General features: G+C 53.5%; 1 long non-coding RNA gene across 8 annotated transcripts in view; it reads left to right on the top strand.

Annotated features, from left to right (window-relative positions):
• Positions 1 to 23,676, top strand: part of LOC106506943 (uncharacterized) — a 525,822-nt gene extending 502,146 nt beyond the window's left edge. For all 8 annotated transcript variants that reach the window (XR_014835278.1, XR_014835279.1, XR_014835275.1 and 5 more), the window contains one exon: positions 20,731 to 23,676. This is a non-coding gene — a long non-coding RNA (uncharacterized LOC106506943). The remainder of the gene's footprint in view (positions 1 to 20,730) is intronic.
• The last annotated feature ends 3,224 nt before the right edge of the window (positions 23,677 to 26,900 follow it).

The raw sequence follows: 26,900 nt of genomic DNA on the forward strand, positions 1-26,900 counted from the left end.
ACACCGTCTTCAAAAGTGAAGTCTCAGTCATTTCCTTTGCAGCTCATCACCGAGGTGTGGGTGATTGGCTCATCATGTTCTGATCGTTTTTCTCCCCCTTTCCAGTCCAGAGCAAGGGAAGATGAGAGCAATGTCTTTTACACCGTCTTGCAGATTCTCCCTCTCTCTCTCTTTCCCTCTTTCTCTCCCCTCCATCATGTATTCATGGTCTTTGTGTGGTATCAGCAAAATGCATGATGTGAGGGAGATTTTTTTTCCACGTCCATGTAGAGACCTTGAAACACACATGAGTTCTCTCACAAGCCCCCATGTACCCACCGCACAACTCCAACAATGACCGATGCACAATCAGTCTTCTTTCACGCCCTCACCCACTTCTCCACTCCCTGTATTCTTTTAAAGCAGATCCCGGCCACCATATCACTTCATCTGAATATTTGAGCACACGTCACTAAAGATAAGGCCTCTGTTCAGCATCGCCATAACTCCCTTATGGCACCCCCAAATTAACATAAACTCCCCGTGTTAAGCCTTCCCATTGTCTCAGAAAAGTCATACAAATAATCACAACACCGTGTTTTGAATCCAGATCCAAATAGGCTTGGGCCTTTTAATTCCGCTTTATTGCTATTCTTTTCTCCTCTCTGGCCACCTCTCTGGGGATGATGACATCATAGTTCTAAAATTCTCGCCCCAAAACGTGCACATAGCTCACTTTGCTGATACCACATAAATTCCATGAATACATGATGGAGGGATCGGGAGGGGCTTAGCACACACTCCTAATTGTAGCCCATCAGTCTGCTGTGTGCTGGGGCTCAAACTGTCGACACATCATAAATTCACAGAATTCTCAGCAGGGGGTGGGGGGGCTGGGACCCTTTTGATTGCAACCTCTCTGGGAACGTTGTGTTCCCCGGTTCTCTCGGCTTTGCTAACTCAGCATCCACTCCGCCAGCTCAGGGAGGGCCGGGGGACAGATTGGTTTCCAGAATGGACTTTCTCTGCGTCCACAATGCTTTGGCTGGCTCCAACAACCCCTACAAAGTTCCTGACCTGCCCCCAGACGCCCCCGCTCCACCAGCCTAGTCAGTCATCAGCCCTTCACACGCCCGGGGGACTGCTCCATAATGGTCAGCCGAGGCCCCCCGGAGCCAGCCAAAGCCTTGCCTCTCAAAGTATGGTCTGTGGACCCGCAGTACTGGTATGCTGGTTGAAAATGCAGAATCTGGAGTTCTCGTTGTGGCTCAATGGGTTAAGAACCTGACACAGTGTCCGTGAGGATGCAGGTTCAATCCCTGGCCTCGCTCAGTGGGTTAAGGATCTGGCATTGCCGTGAGTTGTGGTGCAGGTCACAGATGCGGCTCGGATCTGGCGTTGCTGTGGTTGTGGTGTAGGCCGGCAGTTGCAGCTCCGATGTGACCCCTAGCCTGGGAACCTCCATATGCCGCCAGTGCAGTCCTAACAGGGAAAAAGAGAAAAGAAAAAGGAAACGCAGAATCTCAGGGCCTGCCCCAAGCCAACTGAGTCAGAATCTGTGTCATGAACAGGAGCCCCTGGGGCTTCGTGTGCCTGTTCAAGTTTGCGAAGCATGGCACCAAGGCCAAGTTCCTGATGAAAGGATGGCAGGGCTGGGAGCTCGCGAGCTGGGACAGCTCGCCTGCACATCCACGCGGTTCACTGGTGCTTCCCCGGGAGGGCCGCTGCTTCTTAAAAATGTGAAGGCGAAGCCAGAGAGAAGTGGCAACCTTGTAATCAGGACTAATGGGTCTCAAAATGGAAAATGAGGCTCTTCTCTGCCTGTGCCCAAGGGCACAGTCCCCGGCCCCCGCTCCTGGCGCCCACCGGCAGCCTCGGAGATCTCTGTTCAGGGAGAAGTTGCTTTTAAATGAGAGTCAATGGACCAGGTCGCGAAGCTGTCAGACGCAGGAATTTCTGGTGCTCGTGACTGTTGTAATTAAAATCATCCGAGTTGACTAAATTGGCCGAAAAGGAACCAGGCCCACATGACTGCTGTTCAAAGGGGAGCAAAATAGCTCCTAATTTGTTAATTAAAAATATGAATGCACTCCACACGGAATGGCTAGGCGTTAAATTCTATTCAGATTCCATTAGAAAACAAATCAGCTCTGTGCCCTGATTAGAGGGACCCGGGTCCCCCAATTCTGCGTGGACTTGGTCAGGCTTTTTTCAGAGAACGTACCGAGAGCTCGCCAAGACCTTGCATAGGAGTCAAATTCCTGGGGAGACGTCTCTGGTAAATCAATCCAGTAATTAGAAAAACACGCCAATAGATTAGATCTGCTCTCTGTTTGTTCATCATACTGATGAGACGGGTTCAAAGAACATGCATTTCCACTACGGAAAATGTCGGCTTGGAGGCAGGAGGGAAGGCAAACTAAGGGCGGGTTAGAGAGAAGGATGACGCCGCCGGAAGCCACTCCTGACTCCCCAGCTCAGCGGCCTCGCGTGCCCGGCCCCAGCACTGAGCGGGGGCTGCGTCTCCGGTCCTGAGGATGAAAGCTGGGTGACGTGCTCTCTGCCCACATCGCCCGGTCCTGCCCCTCCTCAGGCCCCACGTGTCCCCGAGGCTGCCTCGGTCCAGCTCTCCAGGCTCAACAGCGACTCTCCCGCGGGGGCCCAGGGCTCGGAGGCGGTTTCAGGATCGCTTCTAGCCCGAGGCTGGATTTGCCAGGCGCTCTCCAGAGGAGCGGGGTTAAGCTCCTCGGCCTCCGTGCGGTTCGCGCTTCCCTGAGGCCCAAGGTGTTTCTCCAGCAAACATCAAGGGCTGCTGGCACACTCTGCCCGGATCCCTGCCCTGCCTCCTTGCCCTCCTTCAGTGGCTGGATTCTGCTTTTCATGCCGCCCATTTCCCGGCCTATTTGCATGTGTCTCAGGGCTGTGGAGGCCACACCGGGGAGCCAACCTGCCCTGGAAATTTAGGCTGACTGGAGGCAGTGTGTCCTGGCACCCTGGGCAGATGTAATACGCTGTGTTTGCGCCTTTGGCCTGCCGCAGCCACTAAAGGCATGGCTAGGAGTTTCTGCATGGCTCGGCAGTAATGAACCCGACTAGTATCCATGAGAACACAGTCTGGATCCCTGGCCTCACTCGGGGGGTTAAGGATCCAGCGTTGCCACAAACTGCGGCATAGGTCACGGATGCAGCTCGGATCCTGCATGGCTGTGGCTGTGGTGTAGGCTGGCAGCTGCAGCTCTGATTCGACCCCTAGCCTGGGAACCTCCGTATGCCCTGAGTGCGGCCCTAAAAAGGAAAAAAAAAAAAAAAAAGGCCTGGCTAAGACCTGGACAGACCTTCAGAGAGGTGACCAAAGGTAGACAGATGGCACACAGGCAAACAAAAACAGGCTCCACATCGTAAGTCATTGGGGAAATACAACTTAAAGCAGCAGGGACCTTCCGCTGCACATCCATTACAATGGCCCAAATCCAGAACCCTGAGGGCCCTCGATGTTGAGAAGGGTGTGAAACAGCGGCAGCTCGAGTTCATTGCTGGTGGGAATGCAGACTGGTAGAGCCACGTTGGAAGACAGTTTGGCTGTGCCTTACTAAACTGAACACGGGCTTTCCATAGGATCTAGTGTTCTCGAGCCTTGGTGTTTCCCTAAAGGAACTGAAAACGTACATCCATACAAAGCCATGCGCACAGATGCTTATGGCAGCTCTGTTCACATTTGCCAAAACTTGGAAGCGAGCAAGAAGTCCTTCAGTAGGTAAACGGGGTAACTAAACTGTGGTACATCCAGACCACAGTGGAGTATTATTCACTGTTAAAAAGAAAGGAGCAACCCAGCCATGAAAAGACATGAGGGAAACAAGCACATATTACCAAGTGAAAGGAGCCCATCTGAAAAGGCTACATACTCTATGATTCCACTTGCATAACATTCTGAAAAAAGTAAATCTATGGAGACAATGAAAAGATCAGTGGCTGCCAGGGGCTGGAGAGAGAGAAGCATGAATAGGTGGATTGCAGAGGATTTTTTTAAGGCCGCGAAGCTACTCTGTGTGTTATTACGATGGCGGTTGCGTGTCCTATGTCCCAACTCATAGAACATACCACACCAAGAGTGAACCTTCACGTAGACCACGGACTTTGGGTGATAATGATGTATTGATGTAGGTTCATTGATTTTAACAAATGTACTGCTCGGGTGAGGGATATTGATAATAGGAGAGGCTGTGCGTTGGAGGTGGGGCGGGAAGTATGTGGGAAATCTCGGTAACTTCCTCCCAATTTTGCTTATACACTATTCTCAAAAACAATAAATAAAACCTATCCAGAGAGGGAAAAAGGTTTAATCAAAAGCCAGATACATGATGAACGCTCCAGGTATAGGTCCGTGTGTGTGACTGGGAGTTAATAATAGATGTGACTCCAGGGTCCGGGGTTGGGACATGAGCGAGCATCTCCCAGCCTGCCGTGGCTGGGAAGGCCCGTGTGGGTCCCCCCCTCCTCACCACCTGAAGGTCTTGACCCAAAGCAGTAAACTCTGTGGAGACATCTGGATAGCCTCTATGAGGCACCTCCCAGAGGCCCCCACCCCTTCCCGGCTGAGGCTTGCATTCTTCCAGCAGCAGGGGTGTCAGCTGCGGAAGACCCTCCGCCAAGTCCCCTCTTAGAATCCACCCCCCAACCCGCCAACAGAGTTGGTGTCACCCAAAGTCCCACCCACCGCCCTCCCCATGAGTAGCCAGCTACCCATAACTAGTCAATACTGGGGCATAAAGCCCCTGCCTTCTTTCTTCAACCTCAGAACCTTTCTGCAGGGCCCTCCAGGTTTCAGAACCCCCCATGGGATCAGCTGAGCCTCTGGGGCAATCATGCCGCAGGCATGCAATTCAATTTCTTCCTCGGCCCCATCCTGCTGCCCGCGCTCCCTTAGAGATGCTGTTGCCGAGAGATGCTGTTCCCCATCCATTGACTCGGCACATGCAAATCTCCAACCAGAGCCTCTGCTTCGGGCACCCCAGCACCCCGGAAGGAATGGTCACCAGGGTCTTGCAAGACCAGACAGAGGGCGCCTTTCCCTACATCAGAGACCTTGGAAGCCCTGAGGATTGTCCCTTGGCCCACAGATCACTGGTCTGTGTGAGGTGGCAGTACACCGGGTGGCGTCAGGTGGGAGACTCAGTCAGAAAAAGCAGAGTCTTCAATAGAAAGGTTCCAGCTGTAGCTGAAGGTAGGGCCCCAGGATGCTGCTTCCCTGCTGTTTACGCTGTGTGCGAGCGTGCCTGCGCGTGTGTATTTGTGTGCTTGGAGTGAATAAATGTTAAATCAGTGTGTCAGTTATAATTAGAGCGACTCTCCCTTCTCCATCGAGGAGTGTGCTCCCTCCCCCACCACACCCCCCCCCACCCCCCACCCCCCCAGATGGGATCTGGCACTTGAGCTCCATTCTGTTTCTGATCACTCCTGGAGGGCATCTGCTCAGTGCTGGCTACACAAGGAGTGATCAGAAACAGAATGAGTGAATGAAAACCGAGGCTGGGAGAGAAGCGCTTGGTTCTGGCTGCGCCACCAGGGAAAACACCTTCCTTCCCCCACAGAGCACTGCTGGAGCTGCAAGATTCCCAGCGTTCAGAAAGAAAACAGACCCACCTGCACCTGTCCTCCCAGACACCCCGTGCCCGCTTAGCAACCCTCCAGGCCAAGTGTCTGACTTCCCCAACACCTGCAAAAAGGCTGGAGCACAGCCGCCCGCGCCCCACCCCGGCCATGGAGGCAGGCGCCCCAGATCCCCCTCCCTGCCCCCCCCTCCACTCCCTTCATGGCACAGGGCCTGCCTGCCAGGCCAGCCACTGAGTGCACAGGGCGGGGCTGCCTGGGGCTGCTGGAGCAATGCGTTATTTTCAACTGATCAACTTATCAACGCACAGTTTGATGTGTGTCAGGGGCTGGCGTTAACCCAGGAGAAAAAGCCCTGGATTTTGCACTTGAAATAAATCCAAGCAGCAAGGCTCACCTTGCTGAAGGCGGCCTCCCCTCCCCCACCGCAGCAGCACACTTCCCCATCCGAGCTCATTCTGGGGAAGATGGGGCAGCGCCAGATCCTTCCTAATCCTCTCTCCAAACCACAGCTGAGGCAGCCAAACGTGCCTGCCCTTTTGAAGGGCCTTTCAGACAGCAGCATGTGTTTGCGGGTCCTTATTTTTTTTAATGCCCCCCCCCCCATGACTTCCCCCAGAGAATCAAAGAACGTGGACTCCTAGCCTAGGCTCAGCCTGCACAGGACTCAGAGGACCCCCACGGGAAGATGGGCTCCAGAGAGCTGGGTAGCAGAGCCCAGGCGGGGGCTCAGGCCCCCATCCTTCTGGGGCCTGCCTTCCTCCGGAGAGAAATAATTGGCCTGTCTATAGAGTATCAGGATTCAAACAAAGCTTAAAAACACATGCAGCCCTGCGAATTCTATAAATGTGGAATTATAAATGATGGCCGGCCACCACGAACACATGCACATGCTCACGCAGCGCTGAAGGCTGCCTCTGCTTTTCTCTCTGATTGTTTCCTAGATCTACCTGATTCAAATAAGCTCACTTTCATTTGAACTGGAGGCAATCAGGACGGAAAATACCCTGTTCCACTGGTGCGGGTCCAAACTGTCACCATTTGGCATCCTGACACACCGATGTCCCCATCAGCTGTTCAACGTCAGCTCAAGGGGGCCTCCCCCAGCCCAGAAATCAGAGATTTCATTAACCAGTAAAGCCTCCTGGAAGGATGGGCGACCTCACTCACGTGGGCCTCCCCTCCCGCCTCCCCCTCTCCTCCTCCCTCCCTTCTGCTCCACAAACAGGCTCGCAGCAACTAGATTGGATTCAGATCTTGTAGATGAAGAAATTCAGATACGACAGCGGCGCCTCACCAGACCCCGAGCGAGGGCCGGCCCCGCACGGCAGCTGGGCTGCCTCGGTAATAACCACTCGTAATATCTGACAGAAAGAACCCACGCTGGTCATATCCGATCCTGCCACATGAAAAGAAGCATTACACCAGCCTCTCGGGGGCCGGGGCTAGGGGAGAACCTCCGCACAAATCAGAAACATTTTCCACGAAGCTGCTATTCAAGGGCTGGAAAATCAACAGGGGCTGTTTTCCTGACATCCTGGGAGCTGCTATTATTCTCCGGGCGGCGCAGCTCACAGAACACAGCAAGGCCAGCTTAACCCGAATTCGCTGAGCTTTTGGCATTTCTGAGCTCAGAGGCCTTGGATGGGTGGGAGCAAAAAGCCCACGCTGGTTGTGGGAGCGAGTGGCGAGGCTCCCACGGGGGTGACCTCCAAAATATTTAACAACTGGGAAAGCCTGGGCCTCGGCCATTCTGCATGAGCGCCAGCCTCAGCCCTGGGATAGGCCGCTGAGTGCCTTGGGCTGTGTCAGGGCAGCCAGGGTGGAAGGGGGGACCTGGGACAACAGACGCAGAAACATTTCAATTCTGTAGCGATTGGCAGGGCTTGTTGGTATGAGCTCTGGTCCAGAAGCCCCTTCCTGAGCCAGGCTTAGGGGTGCCCTAGCACCTCATCCTTTGGCGCCCACAGCAGCTCTGAGCCACCACCCTGAGCCAAAAGCTTCCAGAGGCAGGGCTATGTCCTTGCAGAGACAGACTCAGACTGCCGCCTCTTCCAAGGTCCGTGCCCATGGAAAGCAGAAGCTCACAATGGGGAGCTCCCGTTGTGGCTCAGCGGTAACGAACCTGACTAGTATCCATGAGGACATGGGTTCGATCCCTGGCCTCGCTCAGTGGGTTAAGGATCCGGCATTGCCATGAGCTGTGGTGTAGGCTCCGATTCAGCCCCTAGCCTGGGGACTTCCATATGCCCACAGGCACGGCCCTAAAAGGCAAAAAAAAGAAACTCACAACGAGCAGTTCCCAGCATATTACTCCAAGGCTGGATTTCAAATTCTGAGCAATTCTAGATGTCTCCAACCACCCGTGACAGATCCCCCAGAGGGATGGCCCTGCTAATACTCCCCCTCCCCCGACTCGCACATTTTTGTCCTTCCCGTCTTTCATTGCCACAAGCATTGTCCCAAGCTGGAAGAAAAGGCTAGAGTTCTCCAGTCCTGTTTCTGTCCCTACAACCCCATGCTTCCAGCCCTATCTCCTCCTGGCTTAATCTCAAACACCTATGGCAGTCTTCAGGGCCACGTTTACTGGGATACTGGGTCCCCAAGACCTTGCTTTTTTTGTGTAAAGCAGCTTTGCTCTCGGGGACCTGGTGACATGTCAGCCAGGTGAGGTGACCTTCACCCAGTGGTCACCTTGGTTTTAAAGCAGCAGATGAGCTGGTGAAGAGCTGTCTACAAGGACACAGGTAGTGTAGCCGTAAATCTCCCGGGCTGGGGTGGAAACAAATGAGGTGTACACAATTCTCACGTCTCTCTCGTGCCATTTTCCTGCCGGTGAAACCAGGCCAATGTGGCTTGTCCGGGCCTCAGTTTACACATCCAGGAAATGGGACGGATCTACACCCTCTGTCATAGGGTTATTGTGAGGATCAAATGATATCACGTGTAAAGGATATAGACGTGGAAGCTATAAAAACAGACCCTCCAAATGAACCACCAAACAGCCCAGGCCCCCCCGCACAACTGAAATGCTCTCTCTGCCACACCTTTCCCCGCAGGGAACAGTCTGTTTCCTGGGCTGGCATTGCCAGAGTGCAGTTTTGCGAGGACAAAACAGAGCCAGCGCTCAGGCAAGGACCCGCCGAAAGAGAGCCGCGTCACCTCAGCATTTCTATAAAAAGATTGCTCCGGAGCCCGGCTGACAGGCAGGGCTGGGAGGGTGTGCGCGTGTGTGTGCAATGCAATGCTCTCGGAACAGCTGGCCTCGGCCAAGAATCCATGCTCACCCCCAAAGCCCCCAGCCCGGCTGGCAGGAGGGGGAGGAATGCAAGGAAGAGAAGCGAGGCTGAGAGACGGAGAGAGAGAGAGGATGCTGTGCCCTGAAGAATGGGGCTGAGCAAAGAAATTTCTGCGGTGCGGATCTGTCGCTGTGCAGCCAACACAATGGACCTCTGGGTGGGCTCCGAGAGATCCCCCACCCCATCCCCACCCCCACCCCCACCCGGCCTCCTGCCAGTGACACAGATAAGGACCTGGAGGGCGGCTCCGAGCTGCCGCGTGTGCCCTGGGCCAGCCAGCAGCGAGGCCAGCCTGGTGTGAGTGGCAGCAAAGATAAACGGCGGCCGCGCGGGCATTGACTGCCCCCACACAAAGGCCGCCTCTCCCCGAGTCCCTCTGAGGCCCAGATGGTCAGGGAAGCCCTTTCCCGCCTCACAAAGAGGATCGCTGCATGTCTTTTTCTTTTAAAATGGCATAAAAAAAAAAAAAAAAAAAGCCATTGCTCACAAAGGACCTGGATGAAAAATAAACCCTTAAAAAAAAAAAAAAAACCAGCCTCTCCTCGCTCAGCAGCCCGGCATTTCTTCCGACTGTCAGACTTAGCAGATTGCTTTCTGGAAAGAATCCAATTGGCAAGACCTGCCGCTGTGCAAATGAAATTTTAAAACCCCGCTCCTTGTTGCACTCAAAGAGCTTTTCTCTCTCCGCTTGTTCGACACGGCCTCGTCGAATTATTCTCTTGTCTCTCGTTGTATCGGAAACTAATATTCCCCCGCTTTCCCGCCCCACGTGAGGGGTCCTCACCCCAGCTGGGGATTTGGGTAATCAGGGGCGCCTGGAGCACCACTCCAGACCCCAATCTCGAGTCCCCACCTGGGCTTCATCGCACAGAATCACCTACTAATTAGGAGAGAGACTCGCTCCTGAAGAGAATAAACACTTCCAAGCTGCCTCCCTCCCTCCCCGGCACCCCCTTCGCCCCCTCCCTCCCCCCCACCCCCCCAACCCCCGTAAGGAGATAAGTGTTCTGGGTGGGGGATGGAGAACGCGCTCGAGGACAATCTTCACGACACCAGGCTTGACACCCGTCAGGCCCGTGACACCCGTTCTGTTTGGCTGGCGTCCCCCCTGGTGAAAAGTCAGCGGAAAAAATAGCCACAGGACTTGTCTGGGTTTGACAAGCTGCCTCGGCGCACGATGAACTTGTATAGAGGAGGCAGCGAGATGTGTCGGCAGAGTCCCAGGCCTGGGAACTAGGCGACCTGGGTTCCAAGTCCAAGGATACTCTGGATAGCAGCGGGCCGGACACTGTGCGAGGTCCAGCCAGACCCGTGTTCTGTTCTGCTTCCCTCTGTGCTCGTGCCATTCTAGGCAGGTGCTGGTACAGCTGTTGGTCAGAACATGGCCTCGTGGGCAGATGGCATTATTGGCCCCCACTCCTCACCTCTCACTAAAGGGGCAAAGTATATTCCCCACCCTTTGACTCTTGATGTGGCCCTCCGACTTGCCGTACCCCACCCACGCCCCATCCACACCCCCTGTCCCCAGAGGGCCTCAACAGGCATGGCCAGGCTCCGCACGCCTTCTTGCATCTCTGCATCCCACGAGAAGAAAGTCCTCTAGTGGCTGCTGCCCCCTTAGCCCGCCCCTCCCCCCACCCGCCCGCAGTGAGTACACAGGAAGCGACCCAAATGACAAGTACCCTTTAGGCGGATGACTCCCCTCCCCCACTGGTGGCTGCCTGCCGGCCAGTTTTTGAACAGAAGTTACCCACTGCAGCAGTCCTGAAGGATGTGGGCTAAATTCCACCCCTGCCCTATTTGGAGCAAGGGAATTAACACCTCATTATTCATTCATTCATCACTCCCGCATTTACTGAGTAGCTATTGTGTGCTAGGAGACCAGCCAAACACCCCCCAGGAAGAAATACCGGCTGCCAGACCGTGACAGTGCCATCCCCAAGGAAAGGGCGGGGGGGCATGATCAGTCCATCCATCAGTCTGCAAGTCCTGATTTCCTGTCATCAGAGAGTAAGGAAAGAAAGGGGGGAGGGGATGCCAGGCAAGGCGGGTGGGCAGGAAAACCTCAAATGGAGATGACGGCGTCCTGATTTCGGAAACAGTAAAAGGTGAAACGGAAGCGTGTGTCGTCGGAGCAGAGAAGCCCGGTGTCTGCTGTTGCTGCAGTGTCCCCTGAGACTGCAAAGACATTGAACCCAAGTCTGGGGTTCAAAGCTCGGACGATTGGAAAGAACCCCCGGAATCGTTTTGTTTTCAGTGACTCACAGGGCCTAGCTCAAGTCTCCAGGTGAGGTGACGTGCCTCCCGTGGGCCACCGATCCGTCCCCAGTAGGTGTTGGCCACCCAAGTGCCTCCCCCACAAGCGGGGGTGGGGCTGTGCTGCCACAGGGAGGCGGCCCCCCCCCCCCCCCCCCCCCCGTGAACCATCCAACCCAGTGCTTAAATCGTATCAATCTGACAGTTCATATGGCTGGTGGAAACTTCAAATGCCTGGCCACAGAGTTCCCTGGAGAAGGGGGAACCAGACTGGGGAAATGTTGCGTCCTGAGCAGCAGCTCCCGCCCTGGAAAGTTCTGGTGGGTCACAGCAGACAGATTAGAGGTGATGGCGGCAGGCCAGGCCCATTCTGAACAGGTTCAAAAGCCAGCAGACCTGAGGGGCAGGAGGAAGATAGCCTGGGGCTGGAACTGGGGCCAGTCAGTCTGCTGCGAGAAGGCAGGTAGATGCCGGGGGTGGTGGGGGGGGGGGTGGCCCAGGCCAGGTGCCAGGGCCCCAGGACAGTGGGATGTGCCAGAAACTGCAAGACTTGGGCTGGAAGAGCTAGTGGCTCCTTGGGGCCAGGAAGGAGGCTCTGTAATGTGTCCAGGTAGCAATTCAGAGAGAACTTTCCGCAGACGCTGCCTGCTGCTGGGGAGATGGTTGCAACTATTTTGCCAAGTGGGGCTCCTGCCGGCTCCACGGTGAGGTCCAGGGCTGAGGCTGCAGGTCAAGTCCTCCACACCTCACAGCCCGGGCAGAGCAAACCCCCATCCTCCCCTACAGCCGGCCCAAGCCTCAGTGTCACAGCAAGCTCTTGTCGGGAGTGCCCTCGCCGCAGCTGCAGCCCAGACACGTTTAGGACTCCCAGATGCCCTAGTTATTCCACTCTCGACATACTTAAAGCCTAGGCAGCAGATAGGCACAGCCTCAAGTTCCCCACCCCTGAGTTCTTCCCACCAACCCAGCCTGCCCCAGACAGGCCCCCTGCCCCTTGCCAGGACCTACAGGCCTCCGCACAAACCAGCATGTAAATGGTTAACGCCCCCAGCACAGGGACCAGTGTCCATTCTGATTGGTCAGGGACTGTACCCTACCAGTTGTTACATGTGGTGAACATGCTGCCTGGATATATGGCAGATGCCAAGGGCAGTGCCCTGTCCTGTGAATCATGGCCGGGCATGTGCTGCAGCTGCTCCCCACCAAGAGGCAAACCCTTCCCCAACCACTAACACAAACAGGGTGGTGTCTCTGCCATCACAGCCCTTCCACAGGAACCAAGCCCACCCCACCCCACCCGTCTCCCCACGCCATCCCCGTCTCGGCCTCCACTAGATCCTTGGATCTATGACCCAGGGTTTCATTTACCAGTTTGAACCTTGATATTCCCGCAAGACAAGAGTAAGCATCACGCAGCTTGCCTGGCTTTTCGTATGGCCCCCGAGCTAATCCATGGGCGGGGCACTAAATGTATTAACAAATATCAATCCCCCTTAATCCCCCACATGCATCGGGGTGCCTTGCCAAGCTGATCCATTCCAGCCAGCACGCCTGTCATCACCGGGCCCAGCCTTGCCTGCTGGCCGCCCCTCCCCGGGGGTTTAGGGGACAATCTGTTCTATTGTGTTGGGGGGAGGACCCTCGTGTCCACTGAGGTACTCCCCCCTCCTCCACTTTGTGCCCGAAGGCATCTATTTGATGGTGCTGGGCATTTGGACATGGCAGATGGTGAGAAGAATGTGCCCAGGGAAGGTGGCTCAGCTCAAGGCCAGCTCAGCATCTGGGCCTCCGGGGGTGGGTCACAGCTAGGACAAGTCCACTGTCAGGGGCAGAGCCTCTCAATTTAGCACCTTCTCAGATTCTCAAAGCAGTCACCACTCTCACTCTTGCCTGACCAGAGCTGGCTGCCTGAACAGAGAAACCCCGGGGTGGGGCACAGTGGCGCTGGGGCTGGCATCTTCTTGGAACAGGATGGTACCCCCTGCAGCTCTTTTTTTTTTTTTTTTAATTTCTTTTTAGGGCCTCACCCGTGGCATATGGAAGTTCCCAGGCTAGGGGTCAAACTGGAGCTGCAGCCGCCGGCCCATACCACAGCCACAGCAACGCCAGATCCGAGCCGCATCTTTGACCTACACCACAGCTCACAGCAATGCTGGATCCTTAACCCACTGAGCGAGGCCAGGGATTGAACCTGCATCCTCATGGATACTAGTTGGGTTCATAACCTGCTGAGCCACAACGGGAACCGCCCCCCCCAACAGTTCCGGAGGCTGAGATCCACGTGCAGTCCAGCCAGGGGCCTCTTGGGGCGGAGGTGGGCAAGATCTTCAGCCCCTCAGAGGCCCAGGGTGAGGCTGAATTCTCTTCCTGGTGAAGTCAGCCACTGGGGCAGTTAGAAGGGAGTCGCGGGAAGCGTCATCTAGTAACACCTGGCAAGCCCAGGAATTACACCCTCAAGGTCACTGACTGAGCCACAGGGGCATCCCCCTCTGGAATAGCTGACACCGTGTCCACTTCTGAGCTCTTAAGCATCTCTCAAGGTTGAGGACAGAGGCTTCCGCAGCTGATACAGGAATGCACAGGCCAGGGGGCCCTACTAATTCAACTCGAGGAGATAAATCAGGATGCCATTCAGGTGAATGCCCATTCGTCCGTCATGGTGAGAAGAGGGCAGAGAGCTGAAGTGTCCAAGGGCTTTCCGATGGACTTGAACTTTCTGGAGGACAGCCTTCAGATTGCAGGATAAAAAGTTCTTGATTCTTCCAACCATTTCCTTCATTACACTGAGCTACGAAGCGGGGACCATCTGAGATCCAGGAGTCTGGCCCGGATCAGCTGCAGAGAACAGAATCCAGGTTTGCTCATTTGAGCAGAAAAGTATACTTTGTAGATTCTTTGGCAGGACCGTAGGAGCAGAGTTCTAGGAGCTTTCAGGAGCAGCTAGCTCCCCAGAGCGCACTGCGGAGCCGGCTGCCCAGGCTGTTGTGACGGGGACCATGGTCAGAACGGCACCGCCATGGCTGTTGGACCGCACTACCTCTGCCGCGACCCAGCCAACAAAATAGGTGCCTGTCGTCACATGCCTGAGGGGAGGCTTGCCGCGTTCCCCAACTGATGAAAAGCGAACACATCTCCAGGACCCAAGCTGCATGTCACCCAAGCCAGTCCTTGGTATTTGCCGTGAATGGTGACCCAGACAGACCTGGTCCCTCCTCTAGGGAGCTTGCACCCTGGCTGAGGAAATGGACAGTAAACATCCACCTACCTAACTAGTCATCTGAGGGGAACTGGGCGAAGTCCCAAGAAGGGGAAATAGCCCGGGTACGACAGCAAATGGGGACCCAGTCTTGGGGGTCGGGGAAGGCTCACCTGAGGAAATGGCTGAGGGTTGAGAAGGGGTTCGTCAGGTGAAGAGGAGGGCTGGGGGAAGAAGCTTCCAGACGCAGGGACTAGCACGTACCTGGGCTCAGAGGAAGGAGGGCGCGTGGCATGTCCGGTCCGGTGGAAACGTGTGGAAGGGCTTTGTAGCAGAGGCTGTGGGTTCCCTGCTCCCGCCCCTCCCTCTGACCGTGACGTTGACGTGTGCGCCTGCCTCCCAGCTGCCAGCACCTGCATCTGGGCCTGAGGGCACCTCTAACCACTGAGGCCGACTCTGCCCACCCATTCACTGGCCAGGAGTGGCGGGGAATTACCACCCCTCCAGGGGCCGCCTGCAGCCTCTGACTGATGGGGCTGGAGGACAGATGCTGCAGCACCCTTGCCCCTTGGATGGCACAGCTGCACGGCGCATGCTCCATAACCAATCCCAGAGTTTCCCAGTGGGATTCAACCTCAGTCACCCGCAGCGGCAACTGGCTTGTGCTACACCCCATCTTCTCTTCCCTGTCCTGTGTCCCCACCCCTACCACTGCTTCCTGGGGTCACCACCCACATAAATTCACTTCCCCTCAAATTCTTGGCCGAGGACGCGGGATTGAGGAAAGGTACCATGCTGCCTGGTACCCAGGTGAGATGGAGGGTCAGGAGTGGCTTCGACAATCATTCACACAGGCCTTGATGTGTGTTCTTCCCCAGCAGGGGGGCTGTCCTAGGTCCCCGCCACCCCTGGCAGAATCCTCCACTTAGATCCACACCAGCCTCGGCCAGCCCTGAAGGCCAAGGGTTCGCTGGCGGCCTGGCTGCCTCTGTGAAAGGGACACGCTGATTTATTCTCAGGCTCTGTCTGAAGTTGGGACTTGACCCTGCTCTCTCCAGCAAAGGTCGCTGGGAAGATGTCACATAGTATGGCCACGGACAGCTTCCTGGCTGTCTTCCTATCACTGCCCTCACAGCGCAGTGGGGGAGAGGAGGGACACATAGCTCTACTGTCCCCAGGGAAGAGACCTCCAGGGGGACATGTGAGGCTCACAGTGTGGCAGACGGATTTTTCGAAGGTAGCCACCAAAATATATGTAGCCCATCCCCCACGCCCTCTGAGGCTGTGACAGCCCCTCCAGCCATGGTGAGGTGGGGGGGCTCTGCTCCCTCCACTTGAATCTGAGTGGTGCTGGTGAGTGTTCTGACCAATAGATTACAGGAGAGATGATGCCACGTGACTCCCTAGGTCGGGTCATAAAAGGATGCAGCTTCTACCTGCTCAGAAGCTCACTCTGGGCACCCAGAGTGAGGAAGCCCAAATCAGCTCCTGGGGAGCACTGACAGAGAGGCTGCAGGAAGAAAAGCTGCGGTCCCCCAGCCGCCAGCCAGCATCAGCCGCCAGCCAGCATCAGCCGCCAGCCATGCGTGCACACAAGCCTTCAGATGGCCCCAGCCGCCAGGCTTCAGGGCTTCCAGCTGAGCCCCGACGCACCACAGAGCAGAGACAAGCCGTCCCCACCTGCCCCGTCCAAACTGCTGATCCACAGACTCTGCGAGTGGAAGAAACGATGATTGTTTTAATCCTCTAAGTTGTAGAGGGAGAGGGTGTGATTTGTTATACAATCATGGGAACGAAAACACCACGCTTCCAAGATCCTGTCACATGGGTGAACCTGGAGCACATCACGCGAAGTGAAATAAGCCAGACCCAGAAAGACAAACACTGCCTGAGCTCACTTAGAGGTGGAATCTTAAAACGTCGAATACATCGAAGCAGAGAGATGAATGGTGATCACCAGGGGCGGGGAGCTGGGGGAAGCGGGGAGGTGGTGGGCAAAGGGAGCAAAGCTGCAGTTACGCAGGATGCGTAGGTTCCAGAGATGCAGCGTGATAACTGTAGTTAATCATATTCTACCATAGACTGGAAATGTGCCTAAAGAGTGGATCTCAGGTGCTCGCATCACCAAAAACAAAACCCACAAAGGTAAGGATGTGCAGAGATGGAGATGTGGGTTCGGGTGACTATAGTAACAGTTTCGCTCTGTGTGTATCAGTTCATCACGTCGTGTGCCTTAAATATATACAATTTTTATTAACAAATTAAACTACCTTAAATTTAAAATAAAACACTAAGCCTCCCAAATTCCCAGGGTTGGCTTGGCTTTTATTGGGTCTTGTTTGACATTAGTCCATCCTCGTGAGGACAATGGCAAGAAGACAGCCTCCGTGTCGGGGTTCCGGCCCCCACTCACCTTCCCTAACAGCACCCCCGGACTCCTGGATCCGAAGGGAGTGCACCCGCTGTTTATAGGGACGTCCTTCCTAAGAGCTAGAGGCAGCAATTTGTCCGAGGATAATGGGTCCGACTGGGGTGACTTACAGTCCTGCCTCGTGTCTGGTTTAGTTCTGATAATAACCTCACGATGACATGGTCTGGGGAGGCCACCTCGCTTCTCCCATCGGGTCCCGCTCACACCCCATAGGTGACTTGGAAAGTTCAGAGAACCCTCTGCGTCTCCAGAAGCAAAGGCGCGTGGTTGGGGTGGGCGGAACAAGTGTCTGCACAATTTGCTAGTTCTTCAGTTGCTCGCATGTGTAAGCGGGGCCCCTCCAGGGCTCACTCAGATGTTTTTAATCTCCCTTTTGGCTGTTTGCATCTGCGTGGCCCACTCAGGCTGGAAAGACTCTCAAAGCGGCTATGCTCAGCTCACGGTCCAGCCCAGCCCCATAGACAGATGGTGCTTTAATGGTGACACTGGCAGTGACACTGATGTGGAGCAGTGGAACTCACCCATTCCCCCTCCCCACGCACACCTGGCTAAGCCAGGGGCCACCTGTGTCAAGCTGCTTCCCTAGGCTTCTTCCAGCAGCTAATGCCAGGAGCTAAAAGCTCCACGATCCTGCTCATGCTCTAGGAAGCAAAGTCACTAACTCCTTTTGAAATTGCTTTTTGCTTGGGGGCTAGGATGTCACTAACTAGCTGTGTGACTTTGGGCTAATTATGTAAACTCTCAAAGCCTCCTGCTCCTTCTGTGTAAAATAGGGCTGGCACCCACCTCAAAGTTTTCTTGAAGGGATTCACGAGATAATGACATGTGCCTTCAGAGCGCTCACATGTTCTGGAACGGTCACCACGCCGAGTTCGGGTAGTGTGAGTTACTTGAGACCAGAAGCTGGTGATAAATTTCTGCCACCATAAGCCTACTTGGGCTCCAAGAACCGACATAAATTATTTGTTGGTGATCAACATTAACTCTACGAAAAGGACTTGAACCAAGTAAATCGTCAGCGGAGACAGGAAAATTTTTTTTTTTTTTTGGTCTTCTTAGGGCTGCACTCGCAGCATATGGAAGTTCCCAGGCTAGGGATTGAATCGGAGCTGTAGCCACCGGCCTACACCACAGCCACAGCAATGCAGGATCTGAGCCTCGTCTGCGACCTACACCACAGCTCACTGCAACACTGGATCCTTAACCCACTGAGCGAGGCCAGGGATCGAATCTGTGTCTTCGTGGATGCTAGTTGTGTTCGTTCATCACTGAGCCACGATGGGAACTTCAGGAAAATATCTTGAAAACAGATTTATTTTCTGTGTATTAGGAATTGCACGTGACATCAGAAAGGCCACCTTGGCCTTGGCTCTGTGGAGGGAGCACTGACTCAGGAGTGTGGCAGCCTGGCCTCTTCTTCCACACAAGTCCCACGGCCACCACAGGGGTGGGGTTCTCCAGTGGCTTCTCATGTTTTGTAGGACATGGGCCAAAACCTTCACCACAGCTGCAAAGCTCTGCGAGAAGCAGCCCCGGTCCTGTCCCCAACTTCATTTCACCTCAGGCCCCCTGACTTCTTCGCTCTTTTTTGAACAGATCAAACCCACGCCTGCCTCAGGGCCTTTGTACTTGCTGTTCCCTCTGCCTAAAATGCTCTTCCACCCACAGTTCTGGGCTCACTCTCACTTCTTCAGACCTCTGCTTGATGGTGGGGGTCTTCACATGCTTCTTTTTTTTTTTTTTCCTTTTAAGTACTTCCCTTGCTATTATATCACATCTTTTATGGGTTTATTGTCTGTCTCTCCTCATTTGAATGTAAGCTCCCTAAAGACAGGGATGTTATTCACCAGTTCAGCCTCAGAATCTGGAATAGGGTCTGACACATACTAGATGCTCAATTAAAAAAATGTGTGGCCGAGCACATGACTTTTCTAAAATGCCCACCTGTCCCTTCAGTTTATTGAGCCGAATGAGTCCCCTTTGTCCTAAGGGTCAAGTTTTCCAGAGCCCATCATGATGTGGTCTCTGCATAGCTCCAGTCACCTCCCGACCATGTCCACTCCTGCCCCTACCCCCTCACACACTAATGCACCCATGTAACTGCCAAGACATGCGTTCATGAATATACAGTCAGGGAACACACAAACAGATCCATGGACGAACACAGAGACACAGACACACAGATGCACACCTAGAAACATGCGCACACATACATACACATGCAGACATATCTATAGACATAGACAGGCACACCAGGAGGACAGACACACAGACACACACACAGATATACATAGGCACCGAGACTCACAAAGACATAGGCAGACACGTGCACAAACACATAGATACACATATACACACACAGAGACACACAGAGATACGTGCACAGAGACACATGTACTTTCTAGCCTGCAGCGACGTAGACACACCACACTTGTGCTCACCGCCAAGATTGTACCATTTTGCACGTGCCCCTCCTTCTACCCAACTCTTCTCTCCTGGACAGCTCCCACTCCTTGAGGTCACAGCTCTGATGCCATCCTCCCCCCAGCGAGGCAGTATAGGTGGGTGGGAGCTCTCATTGTGGCTCAGGAGGTTAAGAACCTGACATAGTGTCCGTGAGGATGCAGGTTCCATCCCTGGCCTCACCCAGTGGGTTAAGGATCTGGTGTTGCCGTGAGCTGTGGTGTAGATGGCAGACGCGGCTCGGATCCCGCATTGCTGTGGCTGTGGCATAGGCTGGCAGCTGCGGCTCTGATTCAACCCCTAACCTGGGAACTCCCAGATGCTACGGGTGTGGCCCTAAAAAGCAAAAAAAAAAAAAGTACATGCTCTGAAGCCAGACTACATGAGTTCTAATTTTGGCTATGCTCTTGGCCAGCTGTGTGCCCTGGGACAAGTTACTTCGCCTCTCTGAGCCTCAGTTTCCTCCCCAGTAAACAGAGATGGTGGTGATAACAGTACCTACCTCATGGAGTCGTTGGAGTTGGAGTTCATACTTACTGGTAAAGTGGCCCGGAGTGAAGATGAGTTAGCTCCTGTGGTTATTTCCTGACCACCTCTAAGACTCGATTTGCGGCTGCCACCAAGTTCTCCTGAGCATCAGTACCGCTGTCTCTGTGTAGCGCGGACCCAACTGCTTTGTAAACATGTGTTTACTGTCTTTGCTGCAACAGGCCTCCGAGGCTGTGGAGGCCCAGGGCCTGCACACCAAGGTCTCAAAGAATATTTCCTGAGGAGTTTCCTGGTGGCCTAGTGGTTAAGGATCTGGTGTTGTCACCGCTGTGGTGCAGGTTTGATGCCAGGCCTGGGAACTTCCGCATGCCAGGGTGTGACCAAAAAAAATTACATATATATGTATAATATATATATATGACATCAAATGGAATTTCATATTTAAAAAGTTATTTTTTTAAAAAAGAATATTCCCTGAGTTCCAGAAATATTTTTTTTTCCCAGAATATTCCCGGAATGTGGCACATCCGGGAGTGAGCCATTGAGCTGCCCTGGCATGTCACTTTGTCTTCTATAAAGATCATTGGACTGGAAATTTCCTAAGGCTCTTCAGGGTCACATGATCTGTGGTTCTTCAATTCCACGCCTGACCCCCTCTGTGAAAAAAAAAAAAAAAAAAGAAAATTTGGAGTTCCCATCGCGGCTCAGCAGAAATGAATCTGACTAGCATCCGTGAGGATGCAGGTCCCATGCCTGGCCTTGCGCAGTGGGTTAAGGATCCGGCATTGCCATGAGCTGTGGTGTAGGTCGCAGACGCGGCTCGGATCTGGCGTTGATGTGGCTGTGGTGTAGGCCGGCAGCTGTAGATCCGATTGGACCCATAGCCTGGGAACCTCCATATGCTGTGGGTGCGGCCCTAGAAAAAAAAAAAAAAGACAAAAAAATTTTCCCTTATCACACCAAAACTATAATCGGTATCTTCATGAAAGTTCTTTCAATTCTTCCAGATCTTTTCCAAAGGGAACGCACCAGATGATGGGCATGAAAGGCCCTTAGAAATGAGATCAATCTCGGCCTCTCTCTGAGGACAGCACTCAGGACCAGAGACTGGAGCCGGCTTGTTCAAGGTCACTCGGCGAGCTAATGGAAGACCCGGGGCCACAGGTCAGAGGTCATGGTTCACTGCACTATTTTATTCTGCACATACACACAAAAATGATTTGGGGAAATTCTTTAGCAAAGGCAGAAGAGTGAAAGCTGGCAAATTTTGGATGGAAATTTAAGACAGAGCATGAGTCAGATCTCTTTAAAGTATCACTCAGTGTTTTTGCTGTGACAGTACATAAAAATAACACTAGCTAACTAGTTTAGTGAAGGCTTGCCACCAGGCAGACACTGCCTTAAACACTTGACACACTTTTTTGCATTTAAATCTCCAAACGATGCTCTGAGAAAGGAATCCATTTCACAGATGAGGAAACTGAGACTTAGGGAAAGGAACTTTCCCAAAGGTACCCGGATAGGGCAATTTTGACAGCGGCTGGAGCATAACAACACTCTGAAATTCACAGCCATTCTCGTCATATGTCCCTTAGATTTCTGATGCTGAGATTGAGCCTCGTATTCAGTCTATGCGGGCACCATCTGCAGCTGTAGAGGCCTTGTTCTAAACATCTCACGTCAGCCCTGCCAAAGTGCAGCTTTGCAAGTGAGCCCCCAGAAACCCATTCATTCATTTATCCATTCAATAATTTTTTTTCTTTTTAGGGCTGCACCCGCTGCATATGGAAGTTCCTGGGCTAGGGGTCGAATTGGAGCTGGAGCTGCCGGCTTATACCACAGCCACAGCAACATGAGACCTGAGCTGGTGACCTACACCTCAGCTCACAGCAACATGAGACCTGAGCTGGTGACCTACACCTCAGCTCACAGCAACACCAGATCCTTAACCCACTGAGTGAGGCCACGGATGGAACCAGCATCCTCAGGGATACTAGTCAGGTTCTTAACCCACTGAGCCACAATGGGAACCCTATTCAATAATTTTTATTTATGGCCAGAAGCAGTCCAGACACTGAGGGAAACATGAAGAAATGTAAAACACAACTCGTCTCTCAAGTAATTCCCAGTCTATCTAGGGATCAATGCCCCTAAGTCCAGCATGAAGATCTGGGAGATAGGAGAGATTTAAAACATCCTGGCCCAACTTCCTACCCAAGGCAAGAAGCCCCCCTACCCTATTCCCACCAGATCCAGCTTCTGCTGAAATAAGTCTGGAGACAGAGAATTTAGGGCTCAACCATGCAGGAAGCCAGATCTTTCCAGTTCTAATTGTGAGAAAGACAAAAACAACAACAACAACAAAACCTCTCTCTGATTTTAAGCTGAAATTCAGCTTCTGGTAACGTTTGCCCTCCTGGCACGTTCACAGGCCACTGTCCCATCTTCCCTGAGTCATTTGTGTGCCCTAAATGGTTCCTCAGGCAAGTCCTCACCATCCATCTCCAGGTGCCAATTCCTTCCCACAAGGCTCCCTTCGTGGAAGGTGTATAGGGGGCGTCACAAGACACGATATTGATTAATTTGCTAAATCTGTGCTTTCTGGGGTGTTCCGTAGAACACTAGTTCCACAGAGCTTAAGTAAGTACGTGCTCCAGCAAAATAAACGCCCATCCATTATTCCATCCGAGAAATCTCGGCAAAGCCAACCAGGTTCCATTACTGAAACTTACCACCTCCAAGGTTATGAGAGACTCGTGTAAGCCTGCAAAAGCAGATACGGAATGCTGTGATGTCCCCCAGTCTTTTCATGCCAGACTGGACTCTGCTCACGGAGCATTTCCCAGAGACACTGTTCCTCAGAGAACTTTTGGGGGAAAGGTAAGTTAAAAACAAACAAACAAAAGTAATCCAGACAGTGACCCCATAAGCACTAAAGACCATTCTGAAGCTGGATGGCGGGGCGGAAGCCATCTTTTCCTGCCGCCCCCACTTGGCACTCAACAGATCTGTGCCCATGGCCTTGACTTCCGATGGCCAGCACTGCATGTCTGCCTGAGAGCTTTGCAGCTACTGGAGACGGTACCCACGATGGCAACGGGCTGGAATTCCTAGAAATCCAGCGGCCCTCCTCCCCCAGAGCAGCTGTCAACCCAGACGGACAGGCGGGCTCCTCCACCCTTGGTGGAGATGACTCAAGGGCATGGTTCCGCTGGAGGTTCCTTTCCATCCCGCCTCATTTCCTCGCGCCTCTGCTGCTTTTTCCTGCCATCTCCTTCCACAGAAACGATTGGCACTCCAGTCCCGTCCGGGCTCTGCTTTTGGTGGAATGGGACTGGGCCATCATCTTCTTCTGCACCAGATGCACGCGCCTCACAAATCTCGCCCTGCCTCGGTCTCCCCACGTGTTTTTCTAGGGCTTGGGGACTCAGTCTGGCCAGGATGGAAGAGGACTCCAGACAGGGAAACATGGGAAAGGGGGGGCAGCTCTCGGGCACATAAATCACTGTGCAGCCGAGAGCTCTGCTGCTCCCAAGCCTGCAAGGTAATTCCCAGGGCTGCGAATAACTTGGCAAGCAACCCGCAAGTCAGGGCGGGACGCGGGGCCAAGCTTCTGGGTCGCTTGTCTCCATTTTTTACTGTGGGTGTAACCTTGATCCCTCTGCAGAGGTAAACAACGGGGTCTGAATTATTTGGTTTGGAAAAGGAAGAGGCCCCAGGGAGGTACGCGCCGCAGTAATAAATGCGGAGGAGAAACAGCTGTGCGCCGCTCGCCCGCCGCCCTCCCTCAGCGCCACCCCGGGCCGTCTCTGAAGGCGGAAAGGCATCGCTCTCCCCGTCCCAAGTATGGGCCGGCGTTGCCGAAGCCACAAATCACCAAGAAAAGTGCAGAAGAAAGTTCGCCATTTCTTGGAATGGAGATCATAATAAATAATAATAATCTGTTCCGTGTATTTAGCCAAGGCATTTTCTCCAAGGAGCTTTGTGCTCAAATTTATTGTACGTCCCCGGGGTCTGGATATGTTTTAATTAAGCCGTTTATTGGGAAAAACATACAAAGAAAACGGAAAAAAAAATTAACCCCAGAAGTGAGTTATGTGGCGGTGATCACCATCCTGGGTTTCTTCCGCATTTTCTTTTCATTCTTTTGTGCGGTAGATGGTTACAGCAGGACCAGTCCTGCTGTGTCAGCTGTCCATCGCATAAAAAAATAAGCCTAAGTACATGGACCAGATGCCCTGGAAGAGGGAGGGGAAAGGCGTGGAGATACCTTGACCATTTCCTAAGTGCCAGACACATCAGGCACACATTATATTCTTTTCTTTTCTTTTTTTTCTTTTTGTCTTTTTGTCTTTTCAGGGCTGCACTCGCGGCATATGGAGGTTCCCAGGCTAGGGGTCGAATCCGAGCTGCAGCTGCCGGCCTACACCACAGCCACAGCAACACAGGATCCGAGCTGCATCTGCCACCTGCACCACAGCTCTGGCAAGACCGGATCCTTAATCCACTGAGCAAGGCCGGGGATCGAACCCGCGTCCTCATGGATGCTAGCTGGGTTCGTTAACCACTGAGCCACGATGGGAACTCCCACACATTATAGTCTTAATTCTCATTACAACCCCAGGACCTACCACTGAAGTGATTGCTCTATGCCTGCTAAGTGCTTTCCGTGCATTACCTCATTATATCCTTACGAAGTCCTCTGATGTGACTCTTTTAGTGCCCCCATATTTCAGATGAGGACAATTGAGGCTTAGAGAGGGTAGAACATGAGGAAAAACTCACAGGTGGAAACAGGAGGAAACCAGGTCTGCCTGGTTCCGGGGCACTGGTTTTCCCTTGGTTGGGGGGAGGTGAGGGGCAGTTTGACCTCGCGCCTCAGGCTCCCTGGAAGCCATGCTGAGCCCAGCCTGTCGGTGCAGGTGACTCTGGCACTGAGGTTTTTTATTCCACACCAGTCCCTGGCTGATGGGTGCCCTGGGGTGGGGGTGGAAAGGGGAACAGACAACTTCTAGGCACTTGCAGCTCTCCATACCTCTGAGGAGGTACCAGTGACCAAGGGCAGCCCTCTGAAAGTCCCGGCTGTTGGCAGCAGAGCCCCGTGAAGCTGGGGCTGGTCCCCTATCCCTGGCAAAGGGATGGGAGTGGATCTGGACGAGGCACCAGCAGTGCACGCCGTGCTTGGCGACGTCATTAAAAGAGGAGCCCCGGGACAGCCAGGACACTCGCATTCTTGGGCAGGAGACCCTCCTCTTGCCTCGCTTGTGTGGCTGGGTGAAGAAATTTTGGAGTGGGCCCCGGTGTCCTGGACATGATTGTCAATAGCCGGTCCTACCCGCCCCACAACACAGACCCTCCGGCCAAGGCTGAGCCAACTCATTACCGAAGAACAACCCACCAGATGTTCTCACTAAGGATTGGAACTGGGAGGTGGCAGGTCCTGCCAGGTCCTCTAGACTCCTGGCTTCGGCTTAACTGAGAGTGTGTGGCAGCCAGGAGCCAGGGGGCAAAGTCCCAGAGAAGCCGGCTGGGCAGGTTCATGCTGCCTCTGAGACCGGGCTTGTCACTGCCGGGGCTTGGGTTCCCGCCCCAGGTCTGAGGAGCCCAGCTGCACTTTGGCCCCTGTGCCTTGACACTGACCGTGACAGCCTGACATATGAGTCCGCTTTGCTGGGGGCAACCAAAGGGGTTGGATTGAGGCAGACGGCCAAGAGCCGAGTCCCAGGCATCCGACCAGAAAGCAGCGCAGGGTACAGGGTGGGGGTCCACAGACTGCCCCACCGCCACCGCCAGGGCTTTGGGCCTGGGGCTGCCCTGTGCCTCTCCCCGAGGCTCACAGCTCACTGTGAGGGCTCTCCGGCTCCTCTTAACAACTCCCCCTTGGAGTCTGGCCTGGTTCGAATGGGTGTCTGTGCCCGTCCCGTCCCAGTCTCTGAAGCACTTGGAATTTCAAGCTCCCAAAGTGGACTTCAAAGCCCGGGATGCACTGAACTCAGAGGCAAGGCCCCCTCACCACACTCACTCACTCACACACTCACGTCCCACACACACGATCATGTATATGAACGTGTAAGTATTTACACACTCACACATGTAACCACACACAGATATGTACAGTCTCTCTGACACACATCTCTCACTCCTAGCCTGAGGACTATAAAACCCATATCAGGGCAGGCCTCCTGTGTTCTCTGTGCATGTTGATACCTGTCCATTTACTTCATCCATGGAGTAAAGCTTCTTCTATTGTGGGATGTTTGGATTTCCACTGCTTTGCTCTTGCAAACAAGGAATGTTGAGGGAATAAAAGTAAGTGTCAATACGAGATGTACAGGATGCTACCAACTTTGTAAAATTTTAAGGAGTTCCCATTGTGGCTCAGTGGAAATGAGCCCGACTCGTATCCATGAGGACGCAGGTTCGATCCCTGGCCCCGCTCGGTGGGTTAAGGATCCAGCGTTGCCGTGAGCTGTGGTGTAGGTTGCAGACCCTGCTCGGATCCCATGTTGCTGTGGCTGTGGCGTAGGCCGGCAGCTGTAGCTCCGTTTTGACCTCTAGCCTGGGAACCTCCATATGCTTCAGGTACGGCCCTAAAAAGCAAAAATAAAATAAAATAAAATGAAATTTTAAAACATTCAAAACAATGGTGTATGTGGGTTTACAGCCACCTCCCTCCATAGTACAAGTCCAGGAAGTGTAGAAGATGACACGACAGCCCCTGAGAAAAGGGAGGCAGGGAGGCAGCAAGAGATGGGGTTTGCGCTGTACAGTGGACCCTTGAACAACACAGGGCTGGGGCGCTGACCCTTCTCACATTTGAAAATCCGAGTATAATGTATAGTCAGCCCTCCAGATCCATGGCTCGACATCAGCGGATTCAACCAACATGGATGGTATAGTACTAGAGTGTTTACCAGTGACAAAAATCCACATACAGGTGGACACACGCAGTTTGAATCCATGTTGTTCAAGAGTCAGCTGTGTTGGGGAATGTGTATTTTTTTTTTTTAATATGTGAAAGAGAAACAAGGGCAGTGTGGCAAAATCTTATTTGTCTAACCTCAGTGGCAGGTTCATGGATGTTTCATATTACTTCCCATACTTTTCTGTGTTTAGAACTTTTGTTATTTTAAATGCTATTTTAATAATTTGTTTAAAGTTCACCCCAAATTGAATA

This window comes from Sus scrofa, chromosome X (assembly GCF_054392235.1).
Source record: "Sus scrofa isolate SSC_HxYL_T2T_F1_AM1 chromosome X, Sscrofa_HxYL_maternal_Yorkshire_Landrace_v2.0, whole genome shotgun sequence".
NCBI classification, from domain to species: Eukaryota; Metazoa; Chordata; class Mammalia; order Artiodactyla; family Suidae; genus Sus; species Sus scrofa.